This window comes from Harmonia axyridis, chromosome 5 (assembly GCF_914767665.1).
Source record: "Harmonia axyridis chromosome 5, icHarAxyr1.1, whole genome shotgun sequence".
NCBI lineage: Eukaryota > Metazoa > Arthropoda > Insecta > Coleoptera > Coccinellidae > Harmonia > Harmonia axyridis.
The window spans coordinates 33,929,630-33,947,842 of NC_059505.1; the positions used below are offsets into that span (position 1 = coordinate 33,929,630).

The 18,213-nt window shown below is 36.3% G+C and overlaps 1 protein-coding gene across 8 annotated transcripts in view; it reads right to left on the reverse strand.

Moving 5' to 3' along the window:
* LOC123680682 overlaps positions 1-10,827 on the reverse strand; it is a 194,503-nt gene extending 183,676 nt beyond the window's left edge. For 4 of the 8 annotated variants that reach the window (XR_006747551.1, XM_045618712.1, XM_045618711.1 and 1 more), the window contains exon 1: positions 10,650-10,827. The gene's annotated coding sequence lies outside the window, so the exon portion shown is untranslated. The remainder of the gene's footprint in view (positions 1-10,649) is intronic. The other 4 variants (XR_006747552.1, XM_045618709.1, XM_045618713.1 and 1 more) reach the window with 1 other exon arrangement.
* Between the last annotated feature and the right edge of the window lie 7,386 nt (positions 10,828-18,213).

The following is an 18,213-nucleotide window of genomic DNA, read 5'->3' on the forward strand; positions in this document are numbered from 1 at the left end:
GGATTGACACGTCATTTATTTCATCTCAATATTTTTAATATTGGTTTCTGAATGAATGAAGAAAAGAGGAATGAGAAAAGGTATGACTTTGAATGATATTGATCTTTCAACGGTAGGTACGTACTTCTTTATGATATAATAATAATATTTTATTGCTTCTTTAAGACAGAATGAAGTATAGAAAACGCCAAAAAGTATATATCCATACAATAATATCAATATTGGAAAAAAGCAAATTAGTAACTGAAACAGAAAATTTGAGTATAAAAAAATTTCAGTGTCCTCAAACAAAACAGTAATCCAAGTTTTCGCTGACACAATAAAAAAAAATATCAATAACAATACCATAATATCTTTCTTAAATTTTCTGTACTCAGTCTCTTCGGAAGATGATTGAACAATCTGATGCCATAGTACGTTGGCGAGTGCTGATATTTAGTTCTTCTATGTTTTGGAATACAGAGAATATCTTTACGCCTTGTATTGTAATCATGGTAATCAAAGCATGTTTTTAATGACTTCCAGTTCTTTTTGGTATACAACATACAATTCAGTATGAAAATGCATGAAAAACTTAACAATCTGTCGATACGATTAACGAAACCGACGACATCCTTAGGAGCCTCAGCTATTACTTTGTGAGTATCCAGAACAGACTTTCCCATGTAAGTGGTTATTAGGCCAGTCAGCCCTGGACATTCGGACACCATATGTTCGGTTGTTTCTACTTCCTTTCCACAGAGCCTGCAGATCTCATCTGTTGACTTACCCATGCGGTACAAAAGGTATTTGCACCGACAGTGCAAACCCATTACCCAAAGCTCAGCTCGCAGTAGCTTCAGGAGCTTCCTAGTCTAGGTGCACCACAAATTTCTTTGCCTGAGACAGACCTAGGGTGTTCATTCAGAGGGTTTTTCTAATGTCCCACTACCATTGTTGAACTGCTGCCTTATATTTGTCTTTTCGATTCCTACAGAAAGGCTCAGGACCAACAGGTGTTAACCTTGACGTACTTCTTGCAAGTTCATCTTCTTTTCCGTTCCCTTCAAAACCATACATACATACGGCAACGTTAATGTGTAAGTCTATACTACTATGGGTAAGAATGATAGGGTCTTTTCAGTTTAGGTAAGAATAACAGGGTCTTTTTACTCGGGAATCATGAGGAGGCCAACACACTTGCCAGAAAAGGAGCAGAAACTCCTTTCATCGGCCCGGAACCTTTATGTGGTGTAGAAGAAAGAGTTTCAGGAAAAAGAGGTAACCGAAAAAGAAAACTCTGGCGGAATCTTCCTGGTCTGGATCACTCCAAAAAATTTTTTTAAAACTTTGACTCTACAAGATCCAAGAAGTATCTGGATCTTAGTAAGAATATGCTATACCTCCTCACTGGATTCCTCACAGGGCATTGCCGCTTTAGGAAACACCTCATGAGAATGGGTCTAACAGAAAATTACCAGTGCAGATTCCGTGGGGAGGAGGAAGAAACTACGGATCACCTGGTGACGGAATGCCTCGCCATTGCTAGCCAACGCAAAACCTGCATTGTACAGGAAACTTATTGAATTGAGGAATTAGCCTCCTTGAAGTCATCCCAGATATTGGAGTTCATCAGAAACTGTGGAACTGGAAAGCGAGCTGTAGATCACGTTATTTGGAGAATAGCTCTGATGGAGGGCACAATAGACCATAAGGTCGCTGTTGCGTCAAGTGAATTTCACACAAACTTTACGGACAGTTGAATATTCAGAAAGACGCATTTAGGTCGAAAAACCAACCCGTGCAGGTACAGCGAGGGCTAAAAATAGAACTGGCACATCCTCGGCGTCAGGTTGGCGCTACATATGGTCATCGTGAAGTCACATCTTAGGGCAAGGAACAAAAACGTGGACCAATCAGGATCCTGGATTGCGGTTTGGTATGCAAAATCCAAAGCGGTACTTAACATCCCCAGGAAATCGGGGGTATTATACCAGTACGCTCTTAGCTGTTACCTTGTAAACATATAACTTGTACAGCCAAATTTAATATATTAGTTAAGAAATCCGGTTTTTCATTATACCAATTTAATAGAATTACAGTTGATCGATTCAACCAAAAACAGTCCTTAATCTTAATCTAAGTCTATACTACACATGTAGTGTGCAAGTCTTTCATGTCGCGCCAGTAGCTCTGGGAGCTCGAAGACAAAGTTCTTATGCATCTACGCTGTAGTACAAGTAACTACCACCTGTTTCTCAGTTTCTATCTATTGCCAACGCGCTTGGAGGTACAAATTTGGATTCAATAGAGGTATGTCAAAATTGGTTGTCAGAGTTTTTTGCCAGTAGGGAAAAAGGCTTCTGAAAAAGAGAAATTATTGAGTTCGATTTTGTTGGCAACAAGGTATCGAACAGAACAGCACATACTTGATTTGAGTTGGATGATTGTAACACTTTTTATAAGGCATTGGAATAAAGCGAAAATGCGTCATTACTTTATCACAAACTTAATATCATTAGGGATGATAATCGGATACCATAGATGATAACTAGCTTCTCAAACTTCCTCTAACAATCTCGTTAATATTTCTCTTGGTAATATGACTTCGTACGCTTCTAACATCGACGCCAACTAATGATAAAGGGGATTTAAAATTTTCAGGAGAAGTTTCAATCGAATGATTTCATAATCTAAAAGGTCAATTTGCTACCACCTCCACTCCAATTCTAAAATTTGATTTCCCCGAACATGAGTCATCGATCAATCTGAAATCCCCCATTCTCAAATCACATCCATGCTGACCAATCACTCACACCTCCAATCGCATAAAACCAAATCATTCGTTATAACCAACTGTACGCTTCCACATCTTCCGGATCAAATGAAACGCCTCCGTTGATGGATGCAGTACGCATTTACGCCAAACGCTTATTAAATTATGAAAGCGATATCCTCCAGTATTTACGGAACATCTGTTCCCTAACACGAAATTAGACCATTCGTCATTTCTCGTCCAGAAGCAGAACTCACTAGATTATATTGTTGCATTCGTTCGGACGTTAATTGATACTTGTCGTGGATTTATGAACCATTAGCAGGTAATATTAAGCCATGTTTGACAGAGAACATCATGGCGGAAATAGCAATTTTATGCTCACCAAATTAAAACGCTATTAGCGAAACTGTTGTCTGTTCCATTACGTTATCCGACAACGTTCATCATGGGATATCGAATGGAGCTACTGATTCAGGTCAGCAAAACACTAGGGGATTCATACAATGTTCGAAGTCTTGGAAGATACAGAAAGTAACAGTAAAATAGTATTTTGTACTAAAAGAGGGAAAGTTCAACGTTTCTCACGAGCCTGAAAGGCGAGTTCCGCAAACAAACAAGTGAGAAAAAGGCTTTTTCTACAACTGCTATGGAAAGCACCATATACCTCATAGCTTACTCAATTTCAAAACTATGTATTGGTCATACTGTCAAAAATATTATTCCACACGGCACTTAGCCCATACCTTGCTTGGTAGACCAATAAAATTGGGCTATTGAGAAGTCGTTTCTATGGAAATGCAAGAAATGGACAGATACTGTCAACGATGGCCATTTTGAATTGAATAAGGTACATTACTTAAATTAATAAAATTTTTGCAGTATGGAACATGTGGAGAAAGTCCTTTTCTCATTCGTGATAAAGTTGGACTTTCCTCACCTGTTTCACAATATACTATCCAACAATCCAAACAATATACTATTCTCCACAAGTTGCACACAGTACTTTTCCTACAACTGCACAAATTTAAACAATACAAGTAATTTACCTGATTCAATTCAAAATGGCTTTCGTAGACAGTACCTATGCATTTCTTGCGTTTCCATAGAAACGACTATTCAAAAGCACAATTTCATTGGTCTATCAAGCGTGATGGTGAGCAAAGTGCCGTAATATTTCTCACAGTATAAGCAATGCATAGCTTTGAAATTCAGTAAGCTATGAAATATCAAGTGTAGTAAAATAAATCTATTATTTTTTCAATAAGTAGATGGTTTATGACTCCTATTGAGTTTCACAAGATGGCGTTAGAAAAATGAGATTTCGTACTAAAGAAACTTTTCTGACAGTTTTGTGAGAAGTTGAACCAGTTTAGTATGAGCGTGCGTCAAAGATGGTCACTAGCAAAGAGAAAATACGCTATATTTTAGAGTTTTTTTGATACATGTGAAAATGCAATCCAGGCGGCTGAGAATCTAAATAGTGTTTATGGTCCAGATACTGTAACAGCCAATTATGCGCAATTTTGGTTTTGTCGATTCCGTTACAATAATTTCTATGTCAAAGATGCATCATGAACTGGAAGGCCAATTATCGAAAATGTCGATAAAATCAAGGAATTTCTCGCTTCCGACCGTCTTGGTAGTACTGTTTCCACTGCCCAAGAGCTAAAGATTGCAGAAAAACTCGTTTGCAACCATTTGCATAAGGCTGGTCTTAAAACGAAGCTCGATGTATGGCTACCAAATGAGTTAACGTAAAAAAAAACCTCATGGATCGAATTTCCATCTGCGAATCGCTGCTGAATCGTAACAAAATCGACCTTTTTTTGAAACCGTTGGGAGCTGGTGATAAAAAGTAGATCACTAACGACAACGTCAAGCAAAAACGGTCGTGGTCGAAACTCGGTGAGATAGGATTGGTCACCAGGAAGGTTTTGCTGTGTGATTGACTGGGGATAAGCTACTATTATCTGCTACTTTACGGCACAACTGTCATCTTGGAACTGTACTGTCAAAAATTGTGCTACTTTACGGCACAACTGTCATCTTGGAACTGTACTGTCAAAAATTGGACCGTCTGAAGGAAGCAATCGTCCAAAAGCGGCCAGCTTTGGCCAAAAGAAGAAGAATTGTGTTCGATCAGGACCAGGCCACACATACATAGTGACTCGCCAAAAGTTATGGGAGCTTGGTTGGGATGTTCTTATGCATTCATCGTATAGTTTGGACTTGGCTCCAAGTAATTACCTTTTGTTTCTGTCCATGGCGAACAATTTTGCTGGTATTCGACCTAAATCGGATCATTTCAACCATGGTATTTAAAACCTTGGTTTTCATGAAAAAATAATGGATTTCTTTCGACTACATCTATATCGGCTACTTTTATAACAGTTGTAGGAAAAGAAACTTCAAGAAATAACAAAAATTTTGTATAAAACATTTGTCAACCACACTGTTATGCACAAAATCTTAACCCCCGCTTAATGAATGTTACAGCAACGATATTGTTATCTTTAAAAACTGAAAGTTACTGTTTAACTTTCACAAGCTAAAATTTACTGGTAAAATTTCAGTTTATCAAATTTTTGGTTGAATGAATCATAATGAATTTCACAATGATTTCCACAATTATTTTGTTGAAATTACCTCGTTTTTATCTTATTTTCAATGAATTTCTGCCAAGTAAGGACCGAATCCAATAAATATTATCATTTTTCAGTTTTCTATTGAATCCATCCGATAATAAGTTATATAAAAGTTTGGAACTCCGTTTTTTTCCAATAAATTCAGAAGAACCATTGGAAATAATGTATTGGAACGGCAAATATACGAAACTGAAAACGTCCATTTCCTATGTGGTTCATTTATTTGATGTCGAAAGTTGTTTGAACTATAAATATATAAAACCCCATTCGATTTACTCTCCAGAAAAATGTTACGGAAGAGCAAACACCAAATATTATTGTAACTGAGTTGAAACGGCTGGGAAAACCACAATTTCACCCTCGATTTCGTTTACATTCAACAAAGATTCCATTTCACAAAAGAAAAAGTAATGACTTGATGTTCAGGGGGGAAAATTGTCTCCGTTTATGAGGTTTCCGCTCTTTGAAAGTGAGAAAACCGATGAAATATTTAAATTCATTTTTTCGACAAGAAATAAGATGCCTGAAAAGGTAAGAATTTCAATCTATCTTTCACATTCTTCTTCATCATTTTCATTTGAGCCTTAAGTTTTGCGAATCCAGCTCCAATCAATTCAAAAAATGAGAATTGTGTTTTGTGTTTATCAAAATTTGGTAAACTGTTATTTTTGGTATACTGTTATTTTCTTGCTCTTGAGATCTTATATTAATTATCAGTGTTGATTCTTGATGTGTCATGTATTGAGGCTAATTTAGATTATTGTGAATCGATATCATCGGTTCATTTCTGTATTCTTTTTTTTCATCTCATTTTGCGCTGTAGCTTGGTTTTTTATTGCTTGTTTAATTATTTTTTGTAATTGGGTGTTTACCTGTTGAAAATAAAGGTCTTATTATTATTATTATAAAATGTGAGGAATCAATGAAATTCGAGAAATATTTATTTTTCTCAGGTTAGTTTGGTACACTAATGATGAATATTCTTCAAATTCCATTCTGTTCGACTGTAAACTTGAAAATTACAGGAAATATCTGAGGAAGGTCTGATATCTCGACTAAGTCCTTTAATGGTCAATATCCGACTAGAGGTTTCGTAAATAGGACCGTTATAAATTTTGTTCTCCTTGAAATTTAAAAACTACCGATTTGAGTGAAGATACTAGGTCCACTAGTATCCCGACATTCCAGAGAATCCAAACACTACAAAAGCATAATTTGCAGATGGCATAGAAACACTCACAACCCATAAAAATACAGCTTCCGAAAAGCTCCAAGAACATCTTATTGAACTGGAGAAATGGCATCGAAAATGGCGCCTAACTATCTATCAATGAAACAAAATCAGTTGAAGTAACATTCACAAAAAATGAAACATATATGTCCACCAGTTGAAATAAATGTAAATCAAATCTCGGTTAAAACAGAAGCCAAATGCCTAGGATTCCACTCAGACGAACGCCTCACCTGGAAAAACACATTCCCTCCACAACAAAGTACTGATTTACAAAGCCATTATTGAATCAATATGGACATACTGCATTAAATTCTGGGGATTTGCTAAGGCCTCAAACATCTAAATAATACAGCGACTGCAATCCAGAATACTTCGTTCGTTAACAGATGCACCATGGTACGTTTTCAATTTGACCATACATAATGATTCGAAAATCCCCTTTATTATTGATGAAATCAAAAAACTATGAAGAAAATATCAACAAAATCTGAAAGGACATGAAAACAACTTCATAGACCAACTAGCAGAAAACCCGTTCAACAGAAGGAGATTACAGAAAACTTGGCCAATTGACTTCGATTCAAGTTTTTAGTATAAGAATTATCAAGTCAAGCTCAAGTCAAGTAGACGTTTTTCATTCTCAATTCAAGTCAAGTATTTATTTATCAAGTATTTAAATTATATCAAGATACTTGATTTTCAGCAGTAGTGTCACAAAAAAAAGAAGAAATGAGAAAGAACCTTGCAAAAACACTTGTATTTATTAAACTTATTGTATAAAAGAACCGTATATAAACTTTTCTGAAATAGAAACATAATCACTATAAATCATAACAAACAAAAATCATAAAAAAATTATATTGAGAAACTTCCAGGCTCTGTTTGATTCAATAATTTTCCATCCAGGATCTAAGACACATGAGGCATTTTATTGATTTGTCGCCTAACCTATTGCAGGTTTTCATAAAAGCAGCTTGATATCAAGTCAAGCAATTAATATCTAAATTCAAGTCAAGTCAAGCTCAAGAATGTAATTAGTCACGAGCTTGATTTTCAAGTCTAGAAGTTGGTTAAAATGTCAAACTACTTGACTTGATGAATCCCTAATTTTGCGCCATTGCAACCACCTGCAAAATTTCATAAATATGGTCCTTTTCCTTCAAAAGATATTTACATGGTTCCATATTTTATCCCAACCCTGTATAATCTTTTTTCAGTTTCGAAATGAATTCAACACATATTATGTTACTTTTTGTTGAAATGTTATATTTTGGTTCATAGAATGAAATTAATGAAATTCCTATCAATTATAAAGCCCTCAGCCTCCAATTTGCTGCAAAATAGATAATGAATTATAATTCACGAAAACTGGGTGTGTATTTTTTTCGGAGGTATTATTCATTTCGAATTAGTATCCAATTAGCTGATAATTAATTACCAGAGCGCATTCGTCAAATTAATTTCAAAACATACATAGTTTCGGATAATTCAAATATATATGCCAATATACAAGTAGGTAATTAGGGAGAGTGAACTAATTTACGAAGTCAGTGGTGGATCAACCAGTACGCTTAGTAGGCATAGGTCCCCGAGGTCACAGAGGTTCACGATCAAATCAACTCTCTTTCAGAACGAAAATTTGTCTTGAAAGTGAAAATGAAAAATAATGAAATAAGGAAGAAGAACGTGTAACCAGCAGCACAGTAAAAATTCAGCTGCCAGTAAAAAATTACATAGAATCAAAAAGGTACCGCTTCTGGAGACAATAATCTCCAATTATTTTTATCTGTCTGCAATAAATTCCCACAACAGTGGCAATAAAGTTGTCGGCATCTCTTTGAAATCTAGGTACAAGCCACCGTCGATATTGCGTGGAAGGATTGAAGTGTAAGACACATGTTTGGCATTTCTTAGTTTCTTAGTAAATATTTATCAACAGTGTTGTTCATGAGTTAATGGGATCCTTATGAAATAAATGGTGGTGACGAGGACTCACTTTTATCTTAATATTTCTGCAGAAAAAGATTTTTCCAAAAAAACTTTTTTCATTTTCGATCCTGCAAATACTCAGTATTATAAGACATTTTGCGGTTCGGACCAAAAATGTACATGTTTATCAGAAGATCATGAAGTTGGACAACTCAAATTCATCAAAACTCAAGATTTTAGATTAGAACCAATATTTTTAATTATTTCATTTATTCTACGGATAAAAAGGAAGGGTTACTCAAACATACCCTATACCTAAAATGAATAGGTACTTTAAAAGTTATCGAGGAAGAACTTTTAATGAGGAAAAACCGCAATTTCAAACTGTATGAAGTAGTCTGTGAATTGTAATGAATTATTACCATGCTCAAGTTTATGTTTTTTTGTAAAGAGATTAGCATTTTTACCTGATTTACTCCTGTGATCCTGTGAAGTTGTTTATATTCGTGTTGATTTAGATTCATTTGTTATATTTGAATTGATGTACCCCATATTTTATCAATTAAAATTATGTTTAGTCTATAAAACTAAATTCTGATTGGAAAATTGTTTCGAAATAAATTGTAAAAGTAGACGAGGCCCAGTAATTTTTAAAGCGTAGGGCCTAGAAAATTGTCGATGCGTCACTGTTCGAAGTGATATATATTGTGCCTCAATCACAAAATAATTCATTACATAATAACATTTGAGAAAAGTAAAAAAAAAATTTCAAAAAGACGGAATTATTCAGAATCGAAAAAATTTAAATATTCTCAACAGGTGATTGTTTCGACATCTCCGCAACATCAATTCTAACAAGATTAAAAAGATAACCGATAATCCAAACGCATCATCAGATGAGTTTGTTTTTCGATATCAAAGCCCTCGGTCCTAAAATTGAAACGAAAAATAAACCAAAAGTAAGTAAAGGAAAAGCGTAGGACTACATGTATCATTCTTTAAGGTGAATATGTTGACGAATAAAGTGTAATTTTTAGACCATTTTCCTTGTCTCAATTTTCACCAATTACAAACGCTCAATTTTGAATTAAAAATGGTTTCAAGATGGGGAAACTGTATGACAGCACCTGTCACCAGTTATTTCGAGTTTTATGTTTTTATGAAATAGTCTTGTCGAATACAATTCGGGTATTCCATTCTAAAAAAATTGAGAAAACATAATGCAATGTTTTTTAACAAAAAGGATTCGTGCAGGTGCAAAAATGTTCGTCCTGACTCGGATTTTGTTGCCAACAGCACTCATGATTTTTATTCAAAAATTACTTAGCAACGTGTTTTTTCGATTTTTTGGGAATAATTAGATGCCATTATGATATTACTCACGAAAAAATGTGTTTGACTGGTTGGGCTCTGGACTTATTGCTTGAAGTGTTGCTGTCACATGAATTTGATATTAATACCAATATTAAGACTTTAAACATTTAATCTATTTTTAGTTTTGAAATGAATTCAACACATAATATGGTACTTATTGACTGAAGTGTTATATTATGGTTCATAGAATAAAATAAATGAAATTCTGTTCAATTATAAATCCCCCGCCCCCTTTTCGCTGCAAAATAGATAATAAATAATAATTCACGAAAACTATGTAGGTTTTTCATTTATTTCGAATCGGAATCCATTGAGCTGGTAATTAATTTCCAGAGCACATTTGTCAAATTAATTTCAAAACATACGTTTGCTATTTCGAATTATTGGAATATATGCCAATATACAGGTGGGTAATTATGCAGAGTGAACTAATTTACAAAGTAATTAATATTGAGCCTCAATTAGAAAATAATTCATTACATAATAACGTTTGATAAAATTCCGAAATAGTAAAAAAAAAAGATAAAATTTTTTCGAATAAAAAAAAATTGAAATATTTTCAGCTGGTGATAGCATTTTCGCAACAAGATTAAAAAGATAACAGATAATCCAAACGGATCATCAGAAGCTTACGTTTTCAGATATTCAAGCCCTCACGGTCCTAAAATTGAAACGAAAAATAAACCAAAAATAAACTTCTGACACCTACCTAACAGTATAAGGCATCGCATAACTATCACACAGACTGATTCACACTCTCGCAGACCGCGTTCGGCACTATGGGATGTCGCGACGCGTTACTTACGCTTCGGCGTCGTTACTGCACTGACGTCTCGACGACGACGCTGGAGCGCGACAACGTCCGTCGGACCATGTTGGTTGACGTAAGGCAGGAATTTCGCCCGTTTTTCACCTGAAACACCTCGGCGCATGCGCACGCTCCCTGTATACGAATTGAATAAGTGTCTTTGTTGACGCCGGGCAAAGTTCAAGTGCAAAAGGGAACGATACCGCGGTTTGTCTAGGACGCGATGCGGTGTCGGTCGTTTTGGGACGACGCTGTATTTTTTCTGGCTTTTGTAATTGCTTGTTTGGTGGGGCAGAGGATGTTACTAAATGGGTGCGAACCTCAGAGTAATAAACGTAGATAGAGGGAGCTATGTCATTTTCAGTATGGAAATTTTTTCGCCAACATGAACTATCAAGTTGCGAGTTTCTCCACAAAGAACGCACTTATTATGTCCCATAGTAAATCAACGTTTCATATTAACTCAAAATATACTGAAATAAATACCTAAATATATGAAATTCAGAAAACAAACTTCAAGCGCGCCAAACGACGTGAAACATTCGATGACACTAGGAGAGCAAAAGTTGCCAAATCTTGGATTTCAGCAGGGAAGACAAAAAATAATGAATATTCTGCATACTATAAATTCGATAATCAGAAAAAATATCGGATTCCAAATATTCAAATTTGCATATTCAATCGAGAATCACTCCAATAAATATATTTCATTCAATATAGTATAAAGGGTGTTTTTTCGAGGATTATAACTTTAAGTTGGCATTACTGTTCAAGATGGTGCCCGATTCAATAGCTGTCAAGTGATTTATTCTCAGTTTGGTTTGGCGATTCATCATGAATAGACTCACGCCTGAACAACGCTTGCAAATAGTGCAATTTTATTTCGAAAATAATGGTTCTGTGCGGAATACGTATCGCGCACTTCGTCCATTTTATCGTCGACAAAATCGTCCATCAGAGAAGTTAATTCGATTATCCATGGAACGTTTTCACATCACGTTTACTCTTATTGATAACTCGCATCTCCAGTGACGCCGTACGGTGCGTACAGAAGAAGCTAATGCTGCCGTAGAGCGTAGCATTGAAGAAGATCCGAATGAGTCTATCCGCCATCGAGCACAGGAATTGGATCTGTGTCCATCCACTTTATGGAAGATTTTGCGGAAGGATCTTGGTTTGCGTGCTTACAATATCCAACTCTTGCAAGAATTGAAGCCAAACGATCATCAAGTAAGGAATAGATTCGTCGAATGGGCCCAAAATGTTTGTTCCCGATTTTCATAAGCGAATTTTGTTTAGCGATGAAGCGCACTTCTGGTTGAATGGCTACGTCAACCAACAAAACTACCGCATTTGGAGTGAAGCTAATCCTCAAGTGTTTGTCGAAACACCGTTACATCCAGAAAAACTGACTGTTTGGTGCGCTTTATGGGCTGGTGGAATCATTGGTCCGTACTTCTTCAAAAACGATGATGGCCAGAACGTTACAGTCGATGGTGATCGGTATAGAGCCATGATTACTTACTTTTTCATTCCTGAATTGAACAACCATGATGTCCAGCAGCTGTGGTTCCAACAAAACGGCGCAACATGTCACACAGCTCGTGCCACAATCGATTTATTGAAAAACACGTTTGGTGACCGCCTAATTTCACGTTTTGGACCTGTGAATTGGCCTCCAAGATCTTGTGATTTAACACCGCTAGACTACTTTCTGTGGGGCTATATAAAGTCATTGGTCTATGCGGATAAGCCACAAACCCTTGACCATTTGGAAGACAACATTCGCCGTGTTATTGCCGATATACGGCCACAAATGTTGGAAAAATTCATCGAAAATTGGACGTCCAGATTGGACTACATCCGAGCCAGCCGTGGCGGTCATATTCCAGAAATCATATTTAAAATGTAATGCCACAAGATTATCTTGCGGATAAATAAAATTCATGTCGATCGAATAATCCATCGTTGTTTTATTGCAATTTAAAGTTCTATAGCTCTAAAAAACACCCTTTACATTCATGGCGATATAGTAGAATTGGGGATTTGAAAATAGGTATATCACAATCCGACAACGTAATCTAACCATGTCTCTGTATCTATGTTTATTACTCTATGGTGTGAACGTTTTTGGGAGGTGAATCTTCGCTGATTTCCCTGGCAAGCAGGAAAAACGGACCACTTGATCATTACTGTTCAAATACCTTTCATACTTGAAATTATTATGAGAATCATAAACGAACCAGGCCGTAGCCTAATGAAAAAATTGTCATTGGCCTTTTTTTCAGAATTTTTCGTATTTTATAGATTATATGTCCTGATGAACCAATAGAATCCAAAAATTTCCCATAGCTACGTCGTATTGATAAGTGAATATACCCTTGACGACGTGGTAAAATCATTTTGGTGTTTCGCCTCCTTACATATTGGGATCATTTTCATAGTAACATTCTTGGACGTTCGCCAAAAAATAAAAGACAAACTCAGTGAAATGTCATTACATTATCGAAATGCAGTGCTTTTGTTATGGTTATCGAAATTAAACGTTATATAATCGTAACGAATACTAACTCGAGCATATACAATATATTTCGATTTTACGAATTTTATCACTCAACGTAGTTCGCGAAACACAACTCGAGCTGCGCTCTCGTGATGTTTCGCGAACTAGGTTTCGTGAATCGGTGTATAAACGAATATTGTTTATGATCTTGTGATATTATCCTCCTGAAAAAGAACGTTCTATGGGTCCAACTCAATCCTATGACTCGTTTTCGAGTTACAGGGTGTCGAAGTTGCAAAATGGCATAATAATGAATGCTATTTATTTCATAATCGAAAACTTCACGAGTGAAAGTATCGAATCGAAATATCGTGAAAATAAATTGTTAATTCATAATTTTTAAATGTTGCTACTGTATATGGTTTCAAAAGAAGGGAGAACTGCTGTTTCTTGAATTTCATATAATTTGTTACTCTTCTTAATAGTATAGGCAACTTGTTGAAGAACCTTATGCAGAAATAATGAACCTTTTTGCAGTGGATGAAAGATGATGTTTTGGGTTCGCTATTTCCAGATTTTAATATGATGTGATTTGGGTGTATCTTTCCCAATCTTGAATGTCATTCGCTGGGATTGTCAGAATCCAACTATCACTGAACCTCACTCTGCATGTCTGTCGCTAATGGCTTTATGTTCAGCATTATCCTAAAGATTCTTTTTGCATAACCATGACATCATACAGTTTTTATGAGTAACCATAGAATAAGATACTGTATCAAACTCTTGATTCGAAAACTCCATGATATATTGTTTTTATAGTGTAAAAATTCAAGTAACCTGCATTGAGAAACAAACCCTTGACAGTGGTTTGCATACCTCATCAGTATGCTTCATCCAGTTCAATGTTTCATCCAGATAAACACTAAGGAACTTAATGGATGAGCAAAGTTCTATTGGAGTCCCCTCCAAAATAATTTTGTCCGGTGTCATGAAACCGGAATTGCTACTTTTGAATGAAATTGACACAGTTTTGTCGTTGACAAGTAGACAATTTGTTCTGAACCTATTTCCAGCTTTGAACATGACCATTTCAGTCTTAGAAACTGCTTCAGGGTATGTTTTGGCTTTAACGATGATGTTCTTGTCATCAGCATATCTCACAATTTCCACATTGTCTAAATCCTCTTTCATGTCATCAAAATCATTTGAAAAAATTATAAAAGTATTGGACCTATAATACTCCCTTGAGGTATTCCTAAAGTGTCATTGATTATATCTGACATTTCAGTTGATGAACTAACTAACATAGCTCGAGAAAAAAAATTGCGTTGAAACGATTGTCGATCTGTTTGAATAAGATATATGAAATGAAACATTTCCCTACAAAATTGAACCTTAGTCCATTTCATCAAACTCTCCCTCAGTAGAAACCCTGGAACATAACCACAGAAAATAATTTTGACACAATCGAAAAAAAAAGGGCCACTCATGTTCGCTGAGTCGCAACAGTTGCTGAAAGATTCTTTTGTTCCTTTGGCCTCGTTCGTACAATACGCACCTTCCGGACTTTCACAGCCCATAATTCACTACGCCTGCCACTGTTTTTCCTTAATGACCTTACTTTTTCACTTCGCACACCAGTTTTCAACAGACTGCATACGCAGCGCGCCCTCTTTCGACACATCTATATCCTACTTTTATATTTTCAATTTTTGAGCCTTTGTTCTTCAAACCGATAGCGTGGACAAATTGCAACTATTCGCCCCGGTCTCGGCTGAAACGTTTTCATACAAAATGTTAATTAGGATAGTTAGAGGGATGATTTTTTCTACATAGGCGTAGAACTTTGCTTCCGCTGTTTTTTTTTCCGAAATTCGAGGCTTTATTGTAAAAACCTGGTTATACATTTATGATTCAAAGTATTGTTCATCGCTGGCCACTATTTTCTCCCATCTTTCGGGCAGCGTACGAATCCCGCGTTGAAAAAACTGGTCATCTTTCGAAGCGATCCACGAATCGATCCAATTTTTTACTTCTTCATAAGACCGGAAGTTGTAGTCAACCAGGCCATGTGCCATTGATCGAAACAAGTGATAGTCCGAGGAAGCAACGTTTGGAGAATACGGCTGGTGGGGTAGAATTTCCCATTTCAACGTTTCCATGTATGTCTTGACCCCTTCCACAACATGAAGTCGAGCATTTTCATTCTGTAAAATCACTTTATCAGGTCTCTCCTTGTATTGCGGCCGTTTGTCTTTCGATTCTCGGCTCGAACCCATTATTTGCGTTCGAAAACGTTGGTCAGTCGGTTTTAACAACTCATAGTATACTACGCCGAGCTGGTCCCATCAAATACTGAGCATGACATGGAACCGTGAATATTCGGTTTGGCCGTCGATGTGGAACCATCACCGGGATATCCCCATGATTTTCTGCGCTTGGGATTATTGAACCCATTTTTCGTCTCCAGTCACAATGCGATGCGGAAATCCCTTCCTTCTTTGCCTTGCAAGCAGCTGTTCACAAGCAAACAAATGCAGTTCAAAATATCTCGGCTTCAACTCATACGGCACCCAATTTCCTTGTTTCTGAAACATTCACATCACTTTCAGCTATTCTGAAATGGCTTGTTGCGTCACTCCTAATGATCCTGCCAATTCTTGTTGCGTTTGACACGAGTCTTGATAAGTAATGCCTGAATCTTCGAAAAACTTCTCTCTTCCATCGCCATGCTCGACTTCGACATCAAAATCATCGTTCTTGAAGCGTTGAAACCACTCTCGGCAGTTTTTTCACTAATAGTAGCCTCACCATAGGTATTTGAGAGCATTCGATGAGCTTGAGCTGCAGATTTCTTCATATCAAAGTAGAAAATTAAAACCTCCCGCAAATGACGAGAATTTGGATTCCTAAGCTGCCATGTTTAATCGAGAATAACTTTATGATGCAGACACAAATCGACTAATATTTCGATAGCGTTATGTTTACAAATACCTGAGCTTATTGTATGACTTCTACGATCTTTTTATTTCCACTTCCACATATTGCTACAACCATCTATTCATTGCAAAACAGGGAAAGCAAAGTTTTACACTTAATATTTCCGAGACCATAAGACCGATGGTGTTGGGATCTTGGGTGTATTTCCAGCTGAAAGTGTAATCAGAAACAGAGGAAATTCAAGAAAAACATTGTAAAAGAAATTGACCATTATTCCGTGACTACAAATAGGACTGGGTTGACATTTCGCGTGTTTCTAAAGAATAATCATTTCAAGCCTGGTGCTGATAGAGTAACCTGTATCACAAAATATTCAAAAAAAGTATAAGAAAATTAATGTTTTTGTTTTTTTTTATTTTCCGTTTGTTTTTTATTCCGACATTCCTAGTACTCTGGGAGACCTCTCAGAATCTTAGGACTTGTACGAGTTAGTAGAACTGGGTGTGTAGGCTTTGTTACTGTGTCCCATCGCCAAAGCACTCTTTTTTTTCCCTATAGGGAATGATAAGACGGTCCACCATAACCAGAAAATTTCTTTCCTCATCCGGGATTCGAACTCCCGACATTCGGCTAAGGACTGTGCGGTCCTCCACACTGGATCAACCGGAAAAAAATACCACTGTTTACATGATTGCTAACAGGTCAAATCGTGTTGAGATTGTGCGAACGCTTTGGGCTCCACGTATGCCTATATAAAGTTCTGTGGCAAAATTGGCACATGAATGAACGAGCGCCAAAAGCTCCTTCCAACTTCTGACGATGATTTTCGATTAATAAAATTGATGGATATCCTCGAACGATTCCTAAAGTATCTCATGGAAAAGTAATAAACCTACAGCTCAATTATTGCAATAAAAGCTGAGTAAACACCCGAAAGAATACACATCGATTGAAGTTCTTTAACGAGAGAAACTAGTAATCACCGGCTGTTTATTTATTATCGACGCTAGCAATCACCCCTTGCATAGGTGTAAATTCTCGGAATGGAATTTACAAATATTATTGAAGCTCGTATAACTGGGGAGTTATGGGTCGATGAACTCATGTCATCAAACGCATTCATATTTCTCCTCAAACAGGGATATTTATGGGCCAAAAGCACGATAATTTCGGTAGGTAAAACTTCGGAACCCGCAACGATAGATTTTTTCAGACATTCGTCTCTATGAAGACATTTAAACGTCTATTTAACTATGAATTATAATAGTTACAGGTTGAGAGGAAAACCTTTACAGTTTTCTTGGATTTACTTTGCAGTTCATGAATTGTTAATAGTTTTATGTAGCGATTCGTGCGTTACTGTTAATAATTAGACGAATACGACGATTATTCTATCGCTTATTTGCAGCATCTCAGATGTTCAGATCTTGTAATAGTTAGGAGAACTAGTTTTGTTCTGTGTTGGTTTTGTTACTGTACGTACCTTTCAGCTCCATCTTTAATCCTTTGTAGAGACACTATACATACCGAAGTATTCCAAATTTGCAGTAACAACATGCTTGGTTATGGTATTGATCTCCAAATATTTTACTTTTGCATCAGTTTTTTATTTTCTTGGAATTTTGCTATATGTTGCAACGATTTTGCACGCTTCAATTCATGTTAAGCTACTGGAATTTTGAAAGACGCGATAATTTGTCAATTCATTGTATGCCTTTGGTTGGGATGCGGATGCACGTATCCAGAGAGGGAAACGTATACAATTTTCTGAAAGATTTTCTATTATTATCGAGACTTCAGAAAGATACGTACCTTGTTATAGATTTCAGCCATTTCTAGTTTAATTTAAGATTCAGAATTTAATTTATCGGCGAGAATTGTGTCGGGATTCTCGCACCTCCCGTGAGATTGGAACAACAGAAACCTCTCTTGGGATTGAAAAATATCAAGAAGTACTTCCTTGAGATATAGAAGTTGGAATAGTACGTACGTAAACCACTTCAGTTTCAGAAACTGAGAGAA